The sequence below is a fragment of the Ambystoma mexicanum genome, chromosome 13 (assembly GCF_040938575.1).
Source record: "Ambystoma mexicanum isolate Mex_15411 chromosome 13, UKY_AmexF1_1, whole genome shotgun sequence".
Lineage (NCBI taxonomy): Eukaryota > Metazoa > Chordata > Amphibia > Caudata > Ambystomatidae > Ambystoma > Ambystoma mexicanum.
In genome coordinates, this window is record NC_090938.1 from 85,660,616 (window position 1) to 85,688,021 (window position 27,406).

Below are 27,406 nucleotides of genomic sequence, written 5' to 3' on the forward strand. Positions count from 1 at the left end.
AAGAGGGAGGAGAACAAACATGGGCCTCTTAGTATGTATTAACACCTATGCAGTCCAAAGCGGATCATTCATAAACATTGACATCTTCTAATAAATGGCCCATCCAAATTAAGCAAGCCAATCTTTGTATTCGGAAGTAGCCCAACATGCGTGATCGGTCGGAGCACATTGATACACTCTTCCACCCATCCATCGATTCACAACCCACTTTGAAAGAAATGTAGGGTATTCCATCTTAGAAAGGACTCCACCCATGTAGTAGGCGTGTGATGTGGCAATTCAAGGCCAACACCACATTTAAGTTTGAACATTCTAGACCGTGCCCACAAGAATAATTCATGATTGTTGATATTGTGAGAGTAAAATATGTACTTTTAACCCATGTCATACAAACGTACATCTCAAGGACTGTGTGGAGTGGCAATGTCGTACTCATTTTCCAAAAGTTTCAGATGCAAAAAGAATTTCAGGGCTCTTTTTATTGGGACACATAGAAGGTGACATGACATCGCCATCTTTGATGTCCATGGAAGATGGTCATCAGGCGGAGCGAATACTGTTCACTCTTGAACAACGTCTTGCTTTTAAAGTAAACAGCCATATTGAGGGTCTGAATGAAATAACACATGGATATGAATTTGTGAGTCTACCTTTGGGTGCTTCGGGACTTTATTTGCATTTCATGCTTATTCATCATTTGTGGTTGTGGAGAAATCTATCCTCCATCATATTAATGGATACGTGAATTATTGGTGCTTTGTGCAAACATAATTTGAGTTTGACATTGCTAGTCAAACTTTTGAAGTTATCTCAATAATGCAATCGTTTGCAGACTCATTTTAATGTGTTTTTAAAAAATATATATATTGTCATTATGCACTTGCATTTGTATACATTGCTTATGCCATCTTAACTGAGGTTTCCTACAAATTCTAACAGACCACTTTTTCATATATAGCTCTCATCGTGAACAGGCCTTTATCCAGCCATTTTTCATGTTTTTTGACAGGTCATATTATCAGTTGAAAAGGTTCAAGTGCAAGATGTTTTGACACAGGTATATTTCGTAAAGTGCTCTTATGCAACAATAATTCAGGAATAAAAGGCTTGACTCTCGCTATTGCGGTTAATAATTGCAAGTGCCGCCACACGTTACATCTTTTCTAAAAGATCACAATTCTTCCCGCTTTTACGGATTTTCCAAAAGGTGTTATCCCTTCATAATGCATAATATTTAATTGCTATAGGAATTACTTGTTTTATGGAGATCAACAATGTTAACACTTTGATTGTGGTTTGCACCCCTTTCCAACATGGCCACCAGCATTATGATCCTTACCTGGTGTGATGAATCATGTGGAGTCATCACTGATGCCCAGCCTAAGATCTCCTCCCATGTGGCCAGGGGAAGGCAGACGATACCTGATCTTCAACCTAGGGGTGGTATTATGCAGGAGGATCACATGGGAGGAGATGGCTGTCAGGAGGATGTGGTGACCCCATCAGGAGAGATGCAGTATTCTTCTATTAATAATGAGGAAGACCCTATGATTCATAAATTCTTAATGACAAGTTGTCACTTTACAAGTCCCTCCCATTGTAGGACCCAAAGATCCCTTTCTGTAAAACACCCTAGACAGAATAACATTCAAACCTCAGATACAATTGATTCCCATTTAACTTCCTTTGTCTCTGATGATTTAATCCACATAATACTGCCTTAATATCTCCCATTTCTGCCAGTCTTAATTTGAATGAAGATCCAAAGCAATATAGTTTTACAAAGTCTAAAACCCCTATGTACTCCAACTCCGATAACACCTAGGACCAATCAGCTGTGTGGGACATTTGCAAATGGTGTGCCTTTTCTAATTGAAGGTAGAGAAGGAGGAGAAGAGAGATGGAGAACGGATGTAGCGGAAAGCGGAACCAGAAGTAGACACACGTGAGCGGGCTATGCTAAAGGAGCCAGATGCTTCCTACTGGAAAGGAGAGAGACCGGAATCAGCATAACAGGTGCTTACAGGAGACCGCTGATGAGCCGGCAGCAACGGAGAGGCTGTCGGGGACACCGGCACTTTGAGGAGCAACAATTCCACCATTGAATGAGGGAGAAGTGGCGGGAGAACCACAAGAGGGTCTTCAGAGAGGGAAAGCTTTCTCGCAGCACAGCCTTCGCCACAGCTAAATGTAATAGGTTGGTATCGCCAGCAAACACTGGTGAGTCTGCCCAGGACTATTGGAAGCCTCAGGCTCAGGGCATACCGACAGGTTTACAACCAATTGAAATCCTATTTTGAATATCAACCAAGCAATATAGAAAGACTGAATGCACACAACTCTCCATATATGAGATGTCGATATGGGGAAAGCTGAAGTAAATGTTGTCATAAGCAAATGATCTTTAATGAAGCAATTGAAAGGCAAGTTCTGTACTAATCTTCATATATGAGAAGTCAATAAGGGGAAGATTGCAACAAGTATTGCCACAAGCCAATGAACACTAATAATGAAGTTAACAAACAAAGCTTGAACAAATCTCCATAGATGGGATGCCTATATGGGGGAAGTGGAAGACGTGTACCTGGAACCAATAGAGTATAAACAGTGAAGGATTACAACTGTGTTATACTTAAAGAGAAAGAGACTAAAATATATAGATAACGTTATAAGAAGACCTGGGGAAAGAAGTGCATCAGGCAGTGAGCCTTTGGGGGAAAGATACCTGGCAGGAGAGTACACCAGGGGATCTGCAAAGCCCAGAGCAATATTCCTGGCTGGGCAGTACACCAGGTCATCCATGTAGAGTATGTGAAAAGCAAACACATTTTGGAAAAAGGTTCCTGACAGGAGAGTATACCAGGAGACCATCTTTAAGTTGTTGTATAGAAAGGACACGCTTTGGCATCCTTTGAAACACCATTGTGGGGAAAAGACACTTTTCATCGTCCTTAAGAAAGTGGTATGTTAAAGAGACTTTTCCACTTGTCTTAAAGGAACATTGTTTGAAAATAACACTCTCAACAAGAATGTTGAGACAGTTTAGACAGTTTTAAACTGAGACAGTTTAAACTGAGACAGTTTAGAGGAAGGCAATCAACCCCTGGATATAATCATTGTTTTGTTGGATTTATATATTTGGTTTATGCGCACTTTTAGCTGAATTTAAAGCAGAGAAATTTACCTTGCACATTTTGATTGTGTGTTTTGATGTGAGGGGTAGATACACTTTGGACATAATGAAAGATTGCTTTCGTTTTAGTTTTCTAGACAGGGAAATTCTCTTTAGGATAGGGACAAATAGGCCATTATCCAAACCCTTTTTATTTTAGTAAAATGGCTAATGTTGAAAGCATTACAACTTTGTGTCCGCTTCTCATTTCTGACCCCTCACAATGGGGGAACCAAGTAGTTCTTTGCCAATCCAAGTCAGCTGGTAGCCATGTTGTACTCTTAACCATGATTTTGGCACATTCCCCTGTTTTTAACTTTATTTTACTCTCTATACACATGTGTACTGGAAGACACATTTAAGACACGTATTGACAGGCAACACCTAGATGATACACCACAATATGTGCTACCATATATGTTGGGCCGTTGAGAAGACCAACAATTAGTTTTCCCAAATACTGATAACCCCAGGAGACGTGATCCCACCAAACAGTCATGTGACCAGTTGTTTCTGGAATACAGTCCCATCACTTGGTTAAGAGAAGGGATTCAAGCGGATTAGGCTGACCTACAGATGTGCCGAAGCCATGTTGATTTCCTTCAATGGCTCACCAGAAAATAGTATTATAGCAGCCCAGCATGAAAGTGGGTCAAGAAAGCAATCCAAACAGAAAAAAAGCTGATACTAAGGCACTCGAAGTCAATAAGGTCACTTACAATGAAGACATGGTGGGATTGGCCACCCTAGAAAGGATGGCCATGAGTAAAAGAGAGCACAGAGGTCTGTGATGAAATTTAGGGATCCTTCTTACACGTCATGGATTGACACAAATACTTGGGAAGCAGTGGGTGGGCAGCAACAAGAATATATGAAATATAATGTCCTCGAGTTCTAGGATATATTGCAGTTTTTTCAAGTAATTCTAATCAATGTAAACTTTAATCTCCTGATAATACTCAAATGGAATACAATAAAAATGTAAACATAAAAATGAAAAACCCCCAAAACCTAGAGTTTATATGTAATAGTACGCCATTAATATGAATAAGCTTAACACTGAAAAGACCCCTTGTGGCCTGGACTCTATTCTTCACTTTTGGCTCGTTTCATAGCAAGGATCCCTCTTTAGATACAAATACAGCTAAACAGTGGAGGAGTAAGTTGGGCAAGGACAGTGGCCCCCCTCCTCTGACCGTGCTGGGTCTAAAGATCAAGCACTTTTATGACAATGATTTGCATTCGCAGTGCTAGCATGTATTGTGGGTACAGCATCATGAAAGTGATGTAAAATGGAAGCAGGTGGCATGTGCCATGGGCACAACATAAAAGGGATTTACACTTGAATTATGGCAAATATTGTGCGTTCAGAATCAAGAAAGTGATATACACAAACAATGCTTGCATATACTGGCACAGCTCCTTGAAAGAGATATACAAAGTCATTGATGGCATAATGTGTCTGTGAAATCATCAAAGTAGTTTACGAAAGCAATAATTACCATGTATTGGGCAAAACATCAACATGATTCACACTGTGAATGGAACGGGCGAAGTATGTGGATGGAACGGATGAACTGATGTAAAATGAGTGAAGTGGGTGGAACGGGTGAAATGGTAGAACGGATGAAGTAGGTGAATGAACGGATGATGTGTTTGGAATGGGTGAAGTGGATGGAACGTGGGAAATGGGTGGAACCAGTTTAAGTGGTGGGAACGTGTGAAGATAACGTATGTGGATGGATGATGCATGGAGAAAGGATTAGGTGGGTAGAACAAACAAATGGAGCAGTGCATAAAAAGGTTGCAGTGGATGGAATGGATTGGAGTGCATGGAATGGAATGGAATGCATGGAACGGATTGGAGTGCACAGAATGGCGTGACGTACATGGAATGATTTGGAGGGCATGGAACGTCTAAAAGAGCACTGAAAGGAACGGTCTGAGTGCTTGAAACAGTCATAATGCACGGAACAGTCGGAGTACATGGAACGGATGGAGTACATGGAACTATTGGAGTGGGCTCGATCTCAAGCACCTACAGCAAACCACCATATTCACATCTCCACGCTTACTCTCTTCTTTACACCACCACTCAAATATAACACAGCGATACTATGACACCATTCGATATAGCTATCTAAACACTACTGGTTACACACCCTCCAGCCTTGGCGTTCTCCTCAGGCCTAACGCAGCCAGAATCGGTCTGGATTACAACCGGCCAGAACAAACACATCCTCCTGATCTCCCAACCACCACACCTACCGCTAAAAAGCAGCTATCACACGAATGCCACACCAGCTGCACACATATCCGGTGCTCACAGGCACCTTTTGACTCTCTCTGCTCTCTCTACTGACTTGAACTTCGGTTCCCGAAGGCGTTCAACCTACCAGCGCCTTAAGACTATACCAATGGTACATAAGTTGCTATATAAATACAAAGTAACATAACTTAACATAACTAGGATGCTCAAATACACTGTGGGTGCAGCATTATGAAAGTGGCATCCAGCGGCAGTTCTGGCATATATTGGTGTAGTTTCATGAAAGTGACACATAGTGTAAATATTGGCATATATTGTTGGTGCAGCATTGTGACCATGATAGACAGTGGCAGTGCTGGCAGTGCTGAAATATATTGTGGGCATGGCATCATCAAGGTGATTTACAGTATAAAGGCTGACGTATAGTTTGAGTACACCTTAATGAAGGTGATTTACAATGGCAATGTCGGCATATATTGTGACCATGAGCATCATATAAATGCTGTTTAATGCTCTCTTGTACTGTTGGTTTAATGGCATCTACTGGAGTGTATCATGTTACCCTAGATAACCACTTATACATTGTGTGGCTTTCCACTGCATTTTTCTCAAACAATTTGTAATAAAATGCACTAGTAAAACCCATTATTTCACAGTTTTCTACTGTAAGATTCTACTGTATTTAGGGCTCCTGCTCTATGGTGCTACTACCAGTAAAAGCTGTAGTGCATGCAAAATCCAGCAGCTAAATTGCTATTGGGTGTCCCTCAATGTGATCCACAACGACTTTATTGCGAGACCTAATATGGCTGCTTGTGGGCAGGGCATAACATTGAATTCACTGTGTGTTATGCAACAGGCTATCCATGGGCAGGTTGCCAAACCTATATCAAGTTCTGTTTTTATTTTTTGGGTGATCAATCCTTTTCTTGCAAATATCTGCATCTTTTGAAAGCTCTTACTCTGTTGGAAACTACTGACGACCTACTCCAATAAAACATTTTTTAAAGCTGACTTTCCACTTCATACTGTTCAACTGAAGTCTAACCTCTCCGCAAGTGAGCCGAGCTATTTCAGTTGCACTTAGAACAGTTCATCATGAATGTGGTTATAAACATGAAAGAGCCACAAAACAAGACATGTCCATAAAAATAGTTTTTGACAATGGGCTTCATGACAAGTTTGGCAGTATTCTGGTATTAAATCCACTGGAATACCGCCAAATGGAATAACCGTTACCTTAACTTGGTTCTGCGTATTTACCAGATTACAGTTTACCAGTGGTGGTAGGGGCGGTGTAAATCCCCATTTTTCATAGTCCTCAAAACTCCAACGGGTTTTTCGGCTGAAATACCATTTTGTCTATTCTGTGCCAGTATATTTGCTTGAGGAAAAACCTCCACCATTCTGCCAAAGCTGTAGTACGACGCTGCGGTAATGCGGCCGTAATGCAATAACTGAGTTACCGTGCAACCATTTTTTCCCGCACCGCCAACTCGAAAATGGGGCCCAGTGTCTTTTCTTGTTATATTTTTTGCCTTTCTGTCAGTTAGCATGAAATAAATGCTCATTGTCACTCTTTACAAAAACCGGATTGAGACACTGTTAGAGCCAAGCATCCATGTAAACCCATGGGTTCTTGCTCAGGTATAGTTTTTGAAGCTTATTTATTTATTTAATGAATGGTGTTTTGGTGGAGCGATATAAGCCCTGAGATATTCTTTCTTCCTGTACAATCAATGTGCAGACCATTTTGATTTGCATTCTGCAGCCCTTTGCATTTTCTCATGAAGCAGCATCGCTCTGATGGATCAGGTCTATTTTTATGAATTTTATCGTTGCTTGTATACAATAGTGATTTTGTATTTGTGTATACACTTATCCTTTGCAGTTCGTCTTCCCTCTACTCATTGCCCATTCCCACTTGAAGGTTGTTCTTATATCCTTTCGGATGATAGGCTGGGTGTTGCTCCGACTTATGTAAGACTTTAGGTACAAGTTTATTATACTTGGAAAATATGCACCTTTGGTTTCATACTCCGACAAGACTGTATACAACTCTAATGTCGAATAACCATGATATTGCTACTTGTATCCTGCTTGTGCCACATTCGAATTTCTCAGGTCTTCAGTGATGCTTAGTGATGCCCTGGACTTGCACTCCTTAATTTCTGAAGATAAAGAAGGCAGTGGTGAACGTGGTTCAGTCAAGCGCATCAAGCAAATATTGAGGTTTTCAGTCGAAGATATGAATGCCAGTCATAGCCGCTTCATTACACATTTCCTGTACCTGTTATTTCTTAGATAGCAATGGCTGATTGGCCAGGTAACTAATACAGAGCTTCATTCACATATGCAATTAACTCAGGGCTCTGTCGAACTGGACTCGTTTTATCTCCCCACACCCTCTTCCTCACACCTTTGTCTGTATGCATGCATGACCTAAATGTATTATGACTATTTAGTTCGTCTGTCTGGTCGCAACTGTAACACTTCATGCACTTGCACTAGGAGAAATGTCATCAGGCCTAGTATGCTAGTTTTCTGTTTGATCATTCGGAAACTTCAAGGCCTAAGAATGACTACTGTGTTCCCTTATTCTCTTCCCACCTTGAAGCGCTTTGAAGCACTCCACCTGTGTATAAGCGCTGTATAAATAAACAATTACAATTACAAGTAAAAACAATAATTTCTTTCAATAATGTATAAAATTGCTACCTATGAGTAGAGGCCATCTTGTTTGGCGCTCTAAGGGGAAGTGTGAATTGTGAATTAATAGACCTCGAAGGTAACAATGTGACTAGCTGCTGACTCCACTACAGTGAAACACTAAGCATGTCATGCATTGATAAAGCAGAATAAGGGCCTCATCATCAGTTGGGCGGTATTCCCGGCGGTATTACCGCCAGGGCTATTAGTGTTATCGCCAACCCCCCGGCACTATTAGAGCCGGATCACGGGTTTTCCGGAACGGTAAGTTCCCATTCCCCTTTGGGCCCATTTGGGAATTCCCCATTGGTCCTAATGGGGAATTTTCGGTGCTATTACCACTGGCGGTATTAGCACGGTGGTAATAGCACCAAAAATCATCAAATTCGCAGCGGATTTACCCCCATCTTAAAGCTGGGGGTAAATCCTGCCAAACCCGTGATTTGGTGGAACCCTTAAATGCGGCGGTAATAGTTACTGCCAAACTCGTGATGAGGCAGCCGAGGTGATTAATGGAATGATTGTGAGCCGAAATGTGTGGTACAAGCATGAAAAACGCAGCGCATGCATGCGAAACGCACGCATGCGCCCGTTTCCCGATTCATGGAAGGCACAACACCTGGCTTATCTGGGACCTGCGCCGAATCCGCACGTGGCGCACACGTCACTGCGACATCCCGAAAGCTGTGTGCGAGTCACCAAGTGAAGGCGCACAATCTCCAGCGCACACACTTAAAAATGGGGCGGAACACACGGAATGGGGAACAACACGCAAAAATGTGGGCGTAACGGGGGAAGTTCAGCAGCAAAATCCCTGAAACGCCCACACGCGCGCTAACAACATGTATTAATGGAATTGAACAGGGCAAACCCACGCACACCAAAAGACGCGCAAAGCCGGAAACACATCCACCACGCGAAAGCAGGCAGAAGCACCCCCACGCATCATAAAAGTGTGCGCAAACAACAAACAACCATATACAGCTACGATGAATGTCCCTTTTCTCGCAGCAGTGATCGTGGGACACCGCAGGAGGAGAGGATAGCCAGCCCCCACATTTTCCAGGTCCAGCCTTTTTGGGATGCTGATGACCAGGTCAATGGCAGGTATAGGTTTCCACCTCATATCATCCTAGACCTGGTCACTGAGTGGGAGGATGACCTCACATCACCCACCCTGTGCTCCCAAGCACTGAGCCCCTTGGAAAAGGTGCTCAATGTCCTGCATTTTTTGGCCACTGGGTCTTTCAGCGGACATCCAGTTTTCCACCCTTCAATCTTTCCTTCTCATCCTCTGTTCGTAACCTTGGCCTCTACTTCGACTCTAACCTCTCATTTACTCTCCACATTTCTCTAACCTCACAAGCCTGACGCTATCACCTCTTTAATGTTCGTAAAATCCGATCTTCCCTCACTTTCCACGCTACTAAACTCTTAATCTCATCCCTCATCTTTTCCAGTCTTTTCTACTGTTCTGCTCTCCTCTTCGGCCTCTCTGCCTCTTATCTTGCTCCCCTCAAATCCCTCTATGACTCTGCTATCCATACTCTGCTTTCTCTCCACTCTTGATTCCATCTCCTCTTTGCTCTCTTCTCTTGGCTGGCTTCTCTTTCATTCCCAACTTAAATTCAACTTTCTCTGCCTTGTTTTTAAATCTCTTCATGACTTTGCCCCTCCCTACCTCTCCACCCTCCTCCCTTTCTATACTCCCTCTCGTCCTCACCGTTGTACTGATCTATTCCCCCTCTCTGTTCCTCCACCACCCTGTGCCCCTTCCTGCTTCTGTTCCTTTCAGCTCCAAGCCCCCCTACATTGGAACTCCCTACCTCTCCATATCTGTTCTATCTCCTCCTACCCCTCCTTCCGCTGCTCCTTAAAATCTCATCTTCTTCATCCTCCTTCCTGACCCTCATTTCACTCCATTCTTACTTTCCTCAATTTCTCTCATTCCTTGTCCTCAGCTAATTGTTGTGCATAATGTTATTATTGATTGTTTGATTCTAGATTGATATTCATGCTTCTATCGTAATTTTGTTATTGTAATGTAAAGCGCTTTGGTGTAAAGCGCTATATAAAAATTAATAAATACAAATACAAATAGTTGGCGGTGTCTCACAGGCCACGCAGTCACGCTGCCTACACCAGGTGTTGGCAATCATGACTGCACGCCCCTCAGTCCGCAGGCACATATGCAAGCCCAGCACACCCGCAGAAAGGCAGGCCATGGTCCAGGACTTTTACAGGGTGGCACACTTCTCCAAAGTGCTTGGTGCCATTGATTGCACCCATGTGGTCCTACGTCCACCTATGGCCACTGAGCACATCTATCGCAACCTCAAGCACTGGCATTCCATCAACGTGCAGGTTGTATGTGATGCCAAGGGAATCATCACCTCTGTCTATGCAAACTATCCCGGGTCCACCCATGATAGTTTCATATTCAGAATGTCACCTTAAACCGGGACCTGGAAGCTGGGCGGCATGGCGATACATGGCTCATTGGTGAGTACAAATGCCTGTGCACATGCATGCATGTCACACACAGACAAATACACAAACCCAACTAATGACAATTATTATCACCTCCCCAGTGGACAGTGCCTACACTCTGAGCACCTACATGATGACAGCAATATAGAACCCCACCACACCACCCCAGATAAGATACAACACAGCCCATATTGTAACACGGGGCATAGTGGAGCACATATTCGGAGTGCTCAAGTCACGTGTCCGCTCCCTTGACCGCTCTGGTGGGAACCTACCATATGTGCCCCCAGTAGTGTGCAGGATCATTGTGGCAGCATGTGTCCTGCACAATGTTGCAATCCGGTGGGGCGTACCGGTGGCCATGGTGGTGCCCCCACATCCCCAACCACACGCACGGCTGCTGCGCATGGGAGGGGAAAGGGCACGTGGCGAGGTTGCCAGTACCCAGCTTGTGGCTACATTTTTCACCCAAACCCCCTCCCCTGCGGAGTGCACACAGGTCTAGCACATTCCAGGTGACAATCGATGACAAAGGAACAGTCAACTGTCACAACCTTAACTCCCTGGGAATGTGTCCTTGGAATTGCAGCATTGTGTGCATCCCAAGCCACTTAAACAAACACAATCCTGTGTGGCCAAAAGGCACACATGCAAGTTACAGATTCCACCCCCATGCAAAATATCACATCCAAATGCTGGTATTTCACGTAAACCTCGCTCAACCCACTGTCACCCCCCCACACACAATGTCATGGCATGCAATGTGAAAACTACAACAGAAATATCAATACACATGACACAACTGTCACAAAGTGCACTGTCACAAATGGAAACAGGTTACAGACAATCCCTTCAGACACAGACTCTGAAGAAAAGAGTGAGCAAAAATATCCAACCTATACTAAAAGTACGTAAATGCATGCCACCAAAGGTGTGAACACCAAAACCTCTAACCTTTGGTGGCATGCATTTTGAGGAATCCCAAAAAAGAAAAGAAAATGCGGGCGCTGCGGGGTTGTCCCCCGCAACACCCCGCTCTCTACACAACACAGTACAGTGAGTGGTGTTTGGGGCGTGGAAACCCCTGCAGCTGCATATAAAAAACAAAGCAAGAAATGAGCCTGCGGCACCAGTTCACGATCAGGAAAGTCAATGTGAACTTGTGCAGCAGGGACGCAGCATGTCTCAGAAGGCAAGTAGTGTGTGCATGGGTTGATGTTGGGTAGGGTGGGGGTGTGTTGTGTGTGTTGTGGGGGTGTGTTTGCAGGGCTATTCAATGCATGTTAGCATGGGAAATGCATCATCCTTCAGTGTTGCGTACATTTCCTATGTGAAGCACTCCGTTGTGGACACATCTGCAACGGAAACATATTGCCGATCTCGTGACATATCATAAGCAACACCAACACAGGACCATCAGTTTACCAGCATAACATATCATGAACACAGGACCCAACAGAGACAATGTCAGACAGTGAGGAAACACCATAGCATAAGTGCCTCAATGTGACGTGCCACCACATGTCCCCCTAGCATCATGAGAGTGGCTTCGACAGCTAAAGGGGGAATGGGACCGCATACAGCATTAAGTGCATCAACAATGTATACAGTCAGGGCAATACATGAATAAGCTAAATGAAATCATGCACAGTCAACAATATACTCAGCAAAATGCAGTCCAACCATGCACTGGATAAACCATCATGAATCCCACTAGGGGTGTATACACAAGTTGTACTTCAGACTGGCCACAGATATGACAGAAGTTCAATGCCTCTGTGTGAGTTACTGTCACACGGTGCCATCCTTGCAAGCCCATGGAAAGGGGAAGCAGGAGTGGCATTATTGTGCAGACCCCAAGACACAAATACAAACACGACATAAGCCTGTATGGGCCCCGCCGGAACACACAGTGGATGCCATCGGATGCCACATAGCACCACACTGTAACATAAATGCACAACAGACACAAAATAAAAATGGCCATAGTGGACCCGGTGGGGCGGGGGCACCCAAGATGGGGGCGGTGCAGGGTGCACATCAACACCCACATGCGATGATGTTGAGACAAAAAATAAATTCTTCATGGGCTTATGGTCTTCACGGCCCGACCTGAGTGACAGATACATCGTCGTCGTCACCCCCTGGTTGTATATCAGGAGGTGCATGTGGCACAGGTGCCTGACCACGCATAGCCCAGCAAGCCCCTCCATGGCAGCAAGCATGCAGGCCTGGTGAGCCTGGTTCTGCATGAATATGGCACGGAGGTCGCCATGCAGCACCTCACGTGTAACACTAGGTTCCTCCTAAAAAGTACTCACATGTAACACGGAGCTCTGCCAGCGAGGCCTCACTTGACAGACGGACCTCCTCCCGGCTTGCATGGAGTTCAGCCAAGATGGTGTGATCCAGCTGCTCCATCCTCTGTTCTGCCAGTGTCCGCTGGCTCATAATGAGCGCAGCCAGAGTACTTCTGAGAGAGGTGTTATCTTCCCTAAGGGCTTCCCTGTGGGCCTGTCCTCAGCAGCAATAGCTGAGCGCAGAGCCACCAGTTCAGTCCGGCAGGCCCTGTTGGAGGTCGCTGTGCCCAGCCTGAGTGAGCGGCACGTGGACTGCGTTGCCTGCTGCTGGAACTCCACCTGCCTATCAGGGGGGAGAATGGAATCGTCCACACGTTCCATGCCTTGAGCCAACATCTCAATCGCTCCCCCCTGTTGCTGAGCAATGGCATACATGGCATTCTCCCACCCAGTGTTCCGCGGTAGCGCATAGCCACCAAGTTGCTGGACACCACACCTGTTGGGCCCAAGGAGACATGGTCCTTGCTGTGCTGGCACTGCCTGTGGCTGCAGGACTGCATTCCTCCGTCGATCTGCTGCCCCAGGAACAGGAGCAACTGGTGTGGAGCATGACGCTGCACCCGTAACCACCACAGGTGGACTTTCCAACACTGACTGGCCCCTTGAGGGCTCTACCCTCACTGCAGGTGTGGCGGACAGAACAGCGTCCACTGCAGAATCACCCACCATCGACAGCACGGATTGATGGGCATCCGATTCAACATCAGAGTCAAAGAGATCCTCAGAGCCATAACCAGAGGCAGTCATGGACAGGATGGCCTGAAGCACCAATGGATGTTCGCGGTCTACCACCCCACGACCACCACTGGTGCATGGTTGTTGAACTGAACAACCCACCCTGTCTGCCATCTCCTCCTCCTCTGCTTCCGGTGCATCATCCCCTGTAACAAAATAAAAAAACACATGAGCAGACATGTCAGCAGCACATACCACACACATAGACAACACATTATTGAGGACCAACACATGAGGCAGCCATGTCACACACGACACAAACTCAAACATGGATGCGTGTCAAATGCAAAACCCACACATGTACTGCATGTTGCTTATCACCTGCATCACACACAACCTTCTGGCAGGCATAGATCGTAGCCCAAAATGACAGATGTCAACAAAGAGATGGCACGTAGCATAGCCATGGCACAATTCCCAAATAGCCACAGCAGTAAGTCAAATAGAACTGTCTATGACACATGTAAAATGCATGTCAAAATGCACTACAAGAAAATAAATATCAATAAAGTACAGTTGTCGTAGGATTCAACAACGCAAGTGCATTGAAATACAGTGATGGGAGGCACATGGATACATACATGCCAGGTCACTTCACTTTGACATCTCCCAAGTGAATAGGAATGTTGAAGGGTGAAACATGGCTCAGAGGTGCATGGGTGCAGTGCAGTGCAGCACATGTGCACATCCTCAACTATCAACAGAACCAAAAACATAGTGATGTCAATCACGTGACATGACGGCACTGTAAGGGCAAGTGCAGTCATCATGTGCAAAGTGTTGGCACTAGGTTGTAGGGATGCAGTGAACCCTCCCCCATTCCCCTCCCTCTGGGAATGGCAGGAAGGCAGTGTATGGATCTGAATGGCTTACCAGAGTACTGTGAAGTTCTAGACAGTGTTGGCAGGTGTCAATTGCATCATCTCAGTCAACTGAGATTACAGCAGATGAGAGGGGGACAGTAAGCAGGACACATGAGGAACCATCACAAGCACATCTATACATGCAGAATCTAAAACATCAGTAGCCTAGAGGCAGGGTGGCTGTAACAGAGGGAGGCCTGTGCTTGACACAGACAAGGACACCCTAAACATGTGTGTGATGAGGAAGTGACCCTGAGTGAGCATGATATGGATGACCAAATACCATGAGACGGATAAAATACCGGAGATGTACAATGAGTAGCCTGCCACTGAACCATAGGGGCTTGCAGGGAATGCACATGGTCCATGAATTAACACTCATGTCCACTCTGAGCCTGTGCCATTTGCACGGTCCAAGTGAGACACCCTGCATCAAGGACAAAGGATGTAACCCACAGTACAGGTTTGGCAGGGTTGACGAGGGACGTGTGCATGTACACAGGAATGGGGAACAGGCCATAGTAGTAGTCCAACACAGAAATCACCAGTAACATGGAGAAAGTGAGTTGCAGGGTGGTGGAGAGGCAAGGAAGCATGCCCGTGAGGAGGAGCAGCTTGCAGGGTGACCTCACATAGCCGTCAGTCATGTGACGACATAGGCCGAGTGTTGAGTGGAACTACACCACAGACTATATGCTGACATGTCAGTGAGCTTGAAGATGGACAGGGGAGGCCGCCGAGTGACTTGCATGTAAGTAGGGTGCATGTGTGCTGATGAGGACTGCCCCAGTGTGCAGCACATGGCCTGTGTGGAGACTGCATCACTACAAGCACGCATCAGTCAGGCATTGCATGTGTCACACATGGCACTCATGAATACATAGCCTGAACTGGCAGTCAATCACAACACATCACACAAGCAACACACACATGGGCTGAACACACAAGCATCAACACTCACCGGACATTGCATCATAATCCGACATCCCTCCCACTCTCTGGATAAGTCCCCGATCGATGAACTCCACAGCGATTTCCTCGTGCGGAATGATTTCATCCTCCTCTGGTGGTGGCCCACTGCCAGTCACCAGAGTCACGGAGTAATTAGAGGCCCGCTTTTGTTTTGCACAGAGCCGGAGGTCAGTTCAATGCTTGTAGCAATCCTGAGCTGTGCGCCTCTCATATCCCATGGCACTGACACTTTCCACAATTAACTGCCAGTGGACTTGACGCTGGGCAGGCGTAGTATGGTAACCTGAGCCCACCAGTATATCGCGGTCGTGTGCCGACGCATAGTCCACAAGGAAGTCCAGTTCCTGTTTATTGAAAGGCTTCTTCCTTGCCGTGCCAGAGGCCGGAGCCGTGTCTGGGGTCCCAGCCTCTTGCGCAGAAGCACACTTCCTCCTCTTGGGCGGTTGTGTGGACCCTTAGTGGTTAATGCCGCTCTGGTCAGTAGGGGCAGTGGTGATGGTGGACTGTCCAATGTGAGTAGCAATTGGCATGAGGACGGAAGGCCTGGATTGTGTCATTGGCTGCTGGGTGCTGTTGCCAGGACCCAGCGGCACAACTGCCTCAGTGCCAAGGGCTGTGACCAACACAGTCCTGGCTGGCAGACTAACTGCCAGGGTGGTGTTGGCTGCATCTGCCCCTGCAGCTCCCACCACCTGGCTGCTCGGGGCAGCAGATGTCATCACTGCTCCAGATACATGTGCTTTGGTCACAACTACCTTAGACTCACGTGGCTTGGCCTTCCTCACCTGAAAATCTGCCTGGGAGTCCTCCTGTGCCAAGGCAGCCTGTACTGGTTGACCACGAGCATGGGTGGTGGTTGCCGGAGCTGCACCTGCAGCTTCCACTGCCTGGTGTCCCGTGCCAGCAGATCAAAAACAAAGAGGGGATGGCTGGAAGGTTTAGACTGAATCTTAACATCTGGCATTGCTCTGGGCAACCTTCCAGACCATCGTTCTTCGCCTGGCAAGCCACTACAGAAGGGGAAAAACCGTATGCAAATCAGGCTTGGTCCCACCCCAAAAGGGGCAGTCCAGCCCGAACTGTTAGGTCACATCCCTTCTGCACGAGACCACAAGCATCCCTAAACATGTTTCGGCCTTGTTGGGGCTCATCAGTGAGGAGTAGCTTGGGTCTCTAGGCCCAGCAGGCATGGGACCCATGTCTGGGCATACCCGTCCCACTAGGGGTGACAAAGCAAAAACAAAGAGGTGATGGCTGAAAGGTTTAGACTGAATCTTAACCACTGGCGTTGCTCTGGTCAACCTTCCAGACCATCGTTCTTCGCCTGCCAAGCCATTACAGAAGGGGAAAAACCATATGCAAATCAGGCTTGGTCCAACCCCACATCCCTTCTGCACGAGACCACAAGTATCCCCAAACATGTGTCGGACTTGTTGGGCCTCATCAGTGAGGAGTAGCTTGGGTCTCTAGGCCCAGCAGGCACGGGACCCACCTCTGGGCATACCCGTCCCACTAGGGGTGACAAAGCAAAAACAAAGAGGTGATGGCTGGAAGGTTTAGACTGAATCTTAACCACTGGCGTTGCTCTGGGAAACCTTCCAGACCATCGTTCTTCGCCTGCCAAGCCATTACAGAAGGGGAAAAACCATATGCAAATCAGGCTTGGTCCCACCCCAAAAGGGGCAGTCCAGCTCGAACTGCTAGGTCACATCCCTTCTGCACGAGACCACAAGCATCCCCAAACATGTTTCGTTCTTGTTGGGCCTCATCAGTGAGGAGTAGCTTGGGTCTCTAGGCCCAGCAGGCACGGTACCCACGTCTGGGCATACCCTTCCCACTAGGGGTGACAAAGCAAAAACAAAGAGGTGATGGCTGGAACGTTTAGACTGAATCTTAACCACTGGCGCTGCTCTGGGCAACCTTCCAGACCATCGTTCTTTGCCTGCCAAGCCATTACAGAAGGGGAAAAACCATATGCAAATCAGGCTTGGTCCCACCCCAAAAGGGGCAGTCCAGCCCCAACTGCTAGGTCACATCTCTTCTGCACGAGACCACAAGCATCCCCAAACATGTTTCAGCCTTGTTGGGTCTCATCAGTGAGGAGTAGCTTGGGTCTCTAGGCCCAGCAGGCACGGGACCCACATCTGGGCAAAGCCGTCCCACTAGGGGTGACAGAAAAAAAAACAAAGAGGTGATGGTTGGAAGGTTTAGACTGAATTTTAACCACTGGCGTTGCTCTGGGCAACCTTCCAAACCATCGTTCTTCGCCTGCCAAGCCATTACAGAAGGGGAAAAACATATGCAAATCAGGCTTGATCCCACCCCAAAAGGGGCAGTCCAACCCGAACTGCTAGGTCACATCCCTTCTGCACGAGACCACAAGCATCCCCAAAAATGTTTCGGCCTTGTTGGGCCTCATCAGTGAGGAGTAGCTTGGGTCTCTAGGCCCAGCAGGCACGGGACCCACATCTGGGCATAGCCGTCCCACTAGGGGTGACAAAGCAAAAACAAAGAGGTGATGGCTGGAAGGTTTAGACTGAATCTTAACCACTGGCGTTGCTCTGGGCAACCTTCCAGACTAGTGTTCTTCGCCTGCCAAGCCATTACAGAAGGGGAAAAACCATATGCAATTCAGGCTTTGTCCCACCCCAAAAGGGGCATCCAGCCCGAACTGCTAGGTCACATCCCTTCTGCACGAGACCACAAGCATCCCTTAACATGTTTCGGCCTTGTTGGGCCTCATCAGTGAGGAGTAGCTTGGGTCTCTAGGCCCAGCAGGCACGGGACCCACGTCTTGGCATACCCGTCCCACTAGGGGTGACAAAGCAAAAACAAAGAGGTGATGGCTGGAAGGTTTAGAGTGAATCTTAACCACTGGTGTTGCTCTGGGCAACCTTCCAGACCATCGTTCTTTACCTGCCAAGCCATTACAGAAGGGGAAACACCATATGCAAATCAGGCTTGGTCCCACCCCAAAAGGGGCAGTCCAGCCCGAACTGCTAGGTCACATCCCTTCTGCACGAGACCACAAGCATCCCCAAACATGTTTCGGCCTTGTTGGGCCTCATCAGTGAGGAGTAGCTTGGGTCTCTAGGCCCAGCAGGCACGGGACCCACGTCTTGGCATACCCGTCCCACTAGGGGTGACAAAGCAAAAACAAAGAGGTGATGGCTGGAAGGTTTAGACTGAATCTTAACCACTGGCGTTGCTCTGGGCAACCTTCCAGACCATTGTTCTTCGCCTGCCAAGCCATTACAGAAGGGGAAAAACCATATATAAATCAGGCTTGGTCCCACCCCAAAGGGGCAGTCCAGCCCGAACTGCTAGGTCACATCCCTTCTGCACGAGACCACAAGCATCCCCAAACATGGTTCGACCTTGTTGGGCCTCATTAGTGAGGAGTAGCTTGGGTCTCTAGGCCCAGCAGGCACGAGACCCACGCCTGGGCATACCCGTCCCACTAGGGGTGACAAAGCAAAAACAAAGCAGCTGTGGGGTCAGATGTGCGCCGTGGATGGCTGCAGCAACAGCATTTCCCTAAGGTACTGGGGGTGGTGGCATGGCTGTTCCAGCATGTGGCTGGACATCCTGGCCCTGTGCAACATCCTGGCAACGTCCCCCTCCGCGTCCCTCTTGGCTTCCCTGGACTCCCTGGCCACCCCGGCCACATGGCCCACCACGCCCAGCCCTGGGAGGTCACCCAGCTTTGCCGCCCTTCCCTTTTGGTGACCTCCCAACCATGGCACAGATGGACTATTGCCAATGGGGGGTGCACACAACAATTGTCCTGGGCAATTGGGGTGAAGGGGGCAGGGTACGTGATGGTAGACGCACCCCTGTGCTTCCGCGAGGCTGTATGTGACCCCTGGTGAACAAAGACGGGTCACGCAAAGCTCACGCCCCCCCAAGTAAACAAGACAAATGTGCACGCAACCCCGATAGCCCACGTGCATGGCATAAACCTCCCGTAGTATTACATGGCACCCAGGGACACAAAAAAGGCATACGCAGCTTCTCTGACCTCGAAAACTGGGTACGCACACACAGGGGGAACCACAGTGGGAAAAATAGGCGTGCGCAACTCATCGTCTGCCTTGCGTGGAAAAGTAAAACACATGCGCGTGGGCGCGTAGGCAACTCCCCCGCCAAAACAAGAAGGACGAGCTATAAGTGCTGTGAGTAGTAGAAACGCACGCGTCGGTCTCCATGAAAAGCGCGTACAGTGAACTGCTGTCCCGCGGGGACCTTTAACCCATGCCGAAAGCAATGCCCGCGCGCGTCACATCACTTATGCGCTTACGCGCTAAAGTCCTTTCCTCGAATTTCACGCTGACGCGCTGTTTTTCATGTGCGGAGTCACTTTGCATCAAGCTGGCCATGCGACTACACATGGAAGACCACGCTCCGGCTCAGAAGGCCATTTACCCCCCAAAGCACCGAGCAGCCTCCTACGAGCCATCTGCTGCTGCCAGCCAGCCTGATGCTAACCTGCCCTGCTATTTGGTGCCTGCACATAAGACATTGCCAGAGGTCCTCTTGCTGTGACCACCTCTGCTGATACAGAAGACTCCTGACTGCTGTACCATCGCTCCACAGCCCAGCCCCAGGACCCAGTTGCCCACCCACACCTGCCTCGGGGGTTGCCATGTCAGACCAAGCAACATCTGGGGCTAGTGGCAACCCCCAGTCAGAGAGGCAGAGGGCTGCCAGCTTCAGTGCCAATGAAGTTGGCATGCTGATGGAGCAAGTCCTGGGGCATTATGATGTCCTCTTCTCGACATCACGCCTCGACAAGGAAGGACAGAGGAGGATCTGGTCGGACATCGTGGATGCCATCAACGCGGTGGGGGTGGCATCCCACGACTACGAAACGTGTCTGGAAGTGCTGGGAGGACTTCAGGTCCAGGATCCACAGCAAGGCCCGGTGCCTCGTTGAGGCTCGTGGAGAAGTGGGGCGCTGGGACCGGTTGAATAACATCCAGATGCAGCTCCTGGTGCGCAAAAACCCAGCACTTCACCACCAGGTCCTCGATTTGCTGACCTGTCTGGAGTCGAGTGGTAAGTGTCCAGGTGTTCTTGTCCAGCGTACTGCATGTTGAGGTGTGGCAGGAGTGTGAACCTCGGCCGTATGTCTGGCATGCCCCCTATATGGATGTCTGTGTGCAGGGACATGACGGTGCTGCATGTGAGTCCAGTCAAGTGTGTTCCACATCAATGGTGTCTGTGTTGCAATGCATGATGTGCACCAGCATATGATGATGCACACATGTCTGCATGCCTGTGTGTGTACTTGGCCATGTTTGTGGTTTGATAAATGGATGCTTATGTCACCTTCATGGACGTGCACGGTGTACATGTGCGTGTGTCTGAGTGGTGTGTGTGTGACTGGGAATTGCCATGGCTGCATGACACATGGCCATCTCGATGCCTGATTGACTGATGCGGCACAGTTGCCTATGTGTGCTCTGTGACAGGAGGTAGACATGGCCAGGTGCATGACTGTCCGGTGGTGTGTGTGCATGTGATCGGCATGTCCCATGATGCATGTGAGGTTCAGCCCCCCTTTTGATGTTCCAACAGTGCTTTGGACATGGATGCAAATGTCTGTTGCACGTGCCATGCTTGTTTGTGCATGTGTGTTGCTTGCACTGACCTGTGTGTTGTGGACGTTGATGTTGATTGTGACGTTTGACAGTGCCACTCATGTGCATTTGCTTTGTGTCTAGCAGACCATTGTACGGTACCCTAATGCTTGTGTTCAATGTCTCCCTATCTACAGCGGCGATTGAGGAAGAGGCTGGAGACGGCGCTGTGGAGCAGAGTGGCGGGGATGCCTCCACCAGCCGGAGATGCAAGACCCAGTCACCCTCCCAGGACAGGTCATCTTCCGGTAGCGAGGGGACTGGTTCCGCGTCGACCACTACGGCCGCAGCTGTCGAGGGGGTGCGAGTTTGGAAGCAGGCTCCTCGTCAGCGGAAGCGGCAGGTGAGCACCCACAGGGGCTTTCTAGTGTGGAAGACGGTGCGGAGGCATCCAGGTCAGTGGTGGTTGAGGAGGAGGCCTCATCAGGCCCACACATGGGCCCTGGAAGGGGTGATGCCACCGGTGCAAGTGGTGCAGTTCAAGGGCTGGGGTAGGAGGCAGTGTAGGTGGCCGCAGAGGGGCCTGTGCCTAATCCTGTTCCTGAAACTGAGACTGCATTACTGTGCACCGGCACGCATGCCTCAGCCCAGGCCCGTTCTCAGGTAGGGGAGCAGTCCACGACACCTGACATTCCTCTACCTGCGGACGTGACAATCCGTGACAGGGTTGAGCCCATCCTAGTCAGTATCGCGATGCGCACACGTGCCATTCATGATGATGTGTGTGATTCCTGACAGGAGCACGGACCTCATCACAAACAGGTGTGTGCCATCATGAACTGGCTAGGACGGCTCATTGCAGGGGTTTCCTCCATGTGCTGGGCGCTCTTGCGACCCCCTCCTCCTCTTCACCCACTATGCGCCAGTCGTCCTCAATGCAGTTTACCAGCCCAGATGCCACCAGGGCCCCCTGTGGATCTGCCACATCCACCGTGGCCAGCCTCGTGGAGATCCCATGCCTGCCACAGTCGGGAGTCGGAGGTTCAGCAGAGGTGGTCACCCCAGCAACAGGACCCCTGGCAATGGAGGTTGTGCAGGCACCTTCGAGCAGGGCATGTGCATGATAGCCCCGGGGATTGCCATCTTCCCGGAGGCAGTCGTGGTGGCACAGGCAGATGGCTAATAGGCAGCAGCAGGCTCGACGTAGGAGGAGTCAGGACTCAGGTCCAAGTACATCACAGGGGCAGGCATTGGCCGAAGGGCAGGAGGACCCTGGACAAAGTGTGTCTTTCGTGTGACAGCGTTTGGGATGGCAGATAGATGCATAGCGGCGGCAGGCAGAGAGGGCACGGCTCACCATGGTCAGGGCAGAGAACTCCATGCAGCGGGCAGAGAGGCAGGCGGAGTTCCTCGAGGAGACTCACGGGGAGTTGGTGGAGAACATGGCAGCGTCCCTGCGAGCCCTCGAGGATAGAGCACAGTCTTGCCTCCGAGCCATAGACACCAGGCAGCCCAAGCCACAGGGGACCACCCATCACCCGTGACCATGACCCGCAGGCCGCCCATCACCCGTGACTATGCCCTGCAGGCAGCCCACGCCACAGGGGACCACCCATCACCTGTGACAATGCCCTGCAGGCAGCCCATCACCCGTGACCATGCCCCGCAGGTAGCCCACGCCACAGAGGACCACCCAACACCCCTGACCATGCCCCACAGGCATCCCACGCCACAGAGGTCCACCCATCACCCGTGACAATGCCCTGCAGGCAGCCCATCACCCGTGACCATGCCCTGCAGGTACCCCACGCCACAGAGGACCACTCAACACCCCTGACCATGCCCGCAGGCAGCCCATCACCCGTGACCCTGCCCCGCAGGCAGCCCATGCCACAGGGGACCACCCAACACCTGTGACCATGCCCCGCAGGCAGCCCATCACACATGACCATGCCCCGCAGGTAGCCCACACCACAGGGGACAACCCAACACCCATTTCCATGCCCCACAGGCAGCCCACACCACAGCGGACCCCCCTACACCCATGGCCATGCGCCACAGGCAGCCCATCACCCCTGACCATGCCCCGAGGGCAGCCCACGCCACAGGGGGCCACCCAACACCCCTGACCAGGCCCTGCAGGCAGCTCATCACCCGTGTCCATGCCCCACAGGTAGCCCACGCCACAGGGGACCATCCAACACCCATGTCCATGCCCCACAGGCAGCCCACACCACATGAGATCCCCTTACATCCATGGCATGCCCCGCAGGCAGCCCACACCACAGGGGGGAACCCCCAACACCTGTCACCACACTTGCAGCCCTTTCCACGCGATTTAGCTGGCTGAGCGGGGAACGCGCATTTTCGGGGTTACGGTAGGCCTTTGTTATGCTCACCTTAGCTCTGCGGGAGTATCTGGAACCTCTGTACTGTGCTTATCCTTTTGATTGTCTCCTTAGAGATGACTGCGTCTGGGTTGGGGATCAAGAACACAAGGCAATTGTGAGTTCCTGGGGCTTGTGAAGAACCAACCCCGCTTTGAACCTCCCACTTGTGAGTGTGTGTGCTCACCTTATGCAATCAGGTAGTAGGCTCTCTGTCATGCTCTCTTTTCTCAGCAGGGGCGCAACAGTCCAGCACCATCAGTTACTTCACTGATAGTATCCACGTCCAGGCCTGCTGTGGCGTTGGAAAGCTGCTTGCTGCGCTTTAGAGACATGTGATTAGTCCCAATGCTCTTGCTTTCCTCCCTTGCTTGCTGTTCTTCTTATAAGCTTCTTCTGCCTGTTTGTTAGGTATGGCTTGCTTTTCTTTCTTGCTTACTGTCCTTCTTGTGCACTTCTTCTGTCTGTTTGTTGGGTATGCCTTCCCTTGTTCCTCAATGTTCTTTAGACTCTGTTGCCTGTTATTTTTTTTAAAAGTATTTTATTGGTTTTGAAACAGGAATTAATGAATACAAACTTTACGAACTGTAACAAAAAAATAAAAAGAACAACAGCAAAAACAACAGTCTACATGCGATGGTATTTTTAGAGTCCAAGATGGCTTGTGATTAACAGAATGCCGATCATTCGAGAAGTGAGGGGAAAACAGTTTCAGGGGGCATCGACTCTGTGGTGGTGCAAAAGGACAAAACTGCAAAGCGTTATGGGTTCTCAGGGAGGCTTATGGTCTGCGTTGAAGCGCATGTCTCTCAGGAGGGCCTTCCAGGAGTCCAAGGTGCCGCTTGTGGCGTCCCCACTGGTTATGGTTCCTTCTTGCCAGGCTCTGGTTTCGGCAGCCGTCCATCTTTCCAGCTCATGTACCCACCGTTCGTACCTGGGGCCGGCAGGCGTCTTCCAGGCCATTGCTATGGTTCTTTTTACTAATATGCAAGAGAGGTCCATCAACTTCACAATATGTTTCAGCTTACTTGGTCGGGGGTAGGTTCCAAGTAGACATTCTCCGGGTGTCCAGTCGTATCTTTCCATCCCAGCGTCCTTGCAAAACTGTTTGGCTTTGGACCAGAGGGACATCGCCCTCGTGCAAGTCCAGAACATGTGGATCATATCCGCCTTGTCGTTCCCGCACCATGGGCATGCCGGTGAAACCCTCTTGTTGAATGAAGCAACCCTCTGGGGAGTCATGTAAGTTCGGTGAAGGACGTTCAGCTGTATTTGGCCAAATCTGGAGTTTCTTGACACCTTCTTGGGGTGTATTAGTGCTCTCTCCCATTCCTTGTCGGTGAGTGGTGTTTCAAGGTCTGCTTCCCATCTCGCCTTCAGTGTCATTCCTTTGGGATTAGGTATATCGATGAGCTTGTTGTAAAGCCTGGAGATTGGTCTCCATCCATCTGAGAGGTCATGCAGTTCCTGCAGCAGCGGATCTGGGGTGGGTTCCTCTGGCCAGCTGTTCCACTGCTTCTTGGCAACCTGTTTGAGCCTGTGGTACCAGAGAAATTGGCCCCTGGAGAGTCCTTCAATGTCCTGTACCGACTCGAAGTCCCTGAATCCATCTTCTCCGAACAAGTCCCCCCACGTGTATATGCCAGCTTCTTCCCATCTCCTAGCTACAGAGAGGCCTGCCCTCGTTTTGCACACATCCACCACTATAGAGTTGTCAGGAGAGTACGGGTGCTTCACCTTCCTTATGTAGCAGGTCCTGGCCCATATCTTCCTGCCGAGCTCAACGATTAGGGGGATGTCCAAGGGTTGCCGGAGAGGGTACCACAGAGTTTCTTTAGGGATTAGGTTGGTATGGTATTGTTTCAGTAGCCCTAGTTTGGCCGTTGGTTCATCCGATAACCATTTCGTGATGTGGCTGAGCTGAGCGGCCAGGTAGTAGAGCTGTAGGTCTGGGAGTTTTATTCCTCCCTCTTTATGTGGCAGAGTTAACGTGGCCAGTGACAGTCTGTGCCTATGGGGGCCCCACAAAAAGTCCCCGATGATGGCCTCTAGTTTCCTGAAGAAGTGCGGCGGAACATAGTGGGAGATGTTCACGAAGAAGTATAGGAATCTGGGGAGAATTATCATTTTGGTGATCGCCGCTCTTCCCACCATTGCTAGTGGGAGCTTGGACCAGAATTTTATAGATCTTCGGAGGTTGGTGACTGCGACTTCAGTGTTGTGCTTATGTGTGAGCTGCGGAGTGTGGCCCACATTAATTCCTAGGTACCAGAACTTGTCTAGTTGCCACTTTATCCCTATGGGCGGGAGGTCGTTTGCTGGGGTTTCTCGCAATCTGACTGGGGGAATGCAGAGGATTTGTGTTTGCTGAACTGTATTCCAGAGTATTTCGCAAAGTTATCAAGTACCTCCAGTGCAGTCGGTGCATTGACCTCGGGATTCCTTAGGTAGAGAAGGACTTCATCCGCATATAGCGACATTATGTTATAGACGTTGCCCACCTTAATGCCAGCATCGAAGAATTGCTGTCGGAAGTATATGGCGAGCGGTTCTAGACCCAGTATGTATAGCATGGGCGAGAGTGGGCATCCCTGCCTCGTGCCCCTCTGTATTTCCCAGGATTCCGATAGTGTTCTGCCTGTCTTGACCCTGGCCGTTGGGGAGTTGTAAAGTACCTGGACCCATCTAATGAATCTTTTACCAAAACCAAAATTCCTCAAGACCTCCACAAGCCACTCCCAATAGATGGAGTCGAAGGCCTTGATGGCGTCGAGTGACAATATCGCTAGGTCTTCATCGGACTCGTAGGTTTCGGCCATGATGTGCTGTAGCCTCCTCAGATTGGCTGTAGTGTTACGTCCGGGAATTATGGACCCTATCACTCTAGCAAGTCTACTGGCCAATATCGAGGTGAGGATCTTGCTGTCATAGTTTAGCATAGCCAGAGGTCGATAGGAGTCGCAATCGTTGGGTGGTTTGTGCGGCTTAAGCATGGGGATGATTATAGTCTCTTTCATAGTATTGGGCAAGATCCCGCTCGCATAGGCCTCCTGGTAAACTTCGTGTAGGATGGGAGTGAGAATAGATTCATACGCTTTGTAAAATTCGGGCGGGAGGCCATCACTGCCAGGGGCCTTGTTGGTGGCGAGCGACCTGATAGCCTCCCTAACATCTTCGGGAGAGATCTCTAGCTCCAGTTCGTCTCTCTGCTTGCTGGATATTCGGGGTAGGCCTATCTCTTCCAGGGTTTCTATTAATGACTCGGTGGGTATCTGGGCTTCATGGGCATATAGTTTTGAGTAGAATTTAGCGAATGCCTCGTTGATCCCCATTTGCGTCTTGTGGGATACTCCTTCATCATCCCTTATCTCCGTGGGCAGGTGTTTGGGGTGTTCACGCCTACACAGCCAGGCCAGCAGTCTGCCCGGTTTGTCTGACTCTTTGTGGGATCTAGTGGTGTATGTTGCAAAGTCAAATTTCTCCAGTCTGTCCCAGGATTTCTGACAATTTTCACGGGCTACTTTCAGTTTCCCTTCGATCTCTGGAGAAATGTCTGAGGTGGCTTCCATGCGGGTGATCTCTGCTTCATGTGTCTCCAGGGTCGCCTTTAAGTGTCTGCGGATGCCGCCAGCTCTGGATATGATTTCTCCCCTGGTAACCACCTTCATGGCTTCCCAAAGTGTGCTCCAGGTGGAAACCGATCCTTTGTTGATTTCGACATAGTCCTCCAATCTGTCAGCAACATCTTCTCTGAACTCCGGGTCATCTAGTGTCGCGGTGGGCATCCTCCACAAGGGAATCGGGGGTCTGGGTCCCCTTAGCTGCCATTGCATGCTCAGCGGGGAGTGGTCAGAGATAGATCTCCCC

The 27,406-nt window shown here is 49.3% G+C and overlaps 1 protein-coding gene across 6 annotated transcripts in view; it reads right to left on the bottom strand.

The window, feature by feature from the left end:
- The window catches only part of PPM1J (protein phosphatase, Mg2+/Mn2+ dependent 1J), a 237,970-nt gene that overhangs the window by 101,735 nt on the left and 108,829 nt on the right, over window positions 1–27,406 (bottom strand). The window lies entirely within an intron of this gene.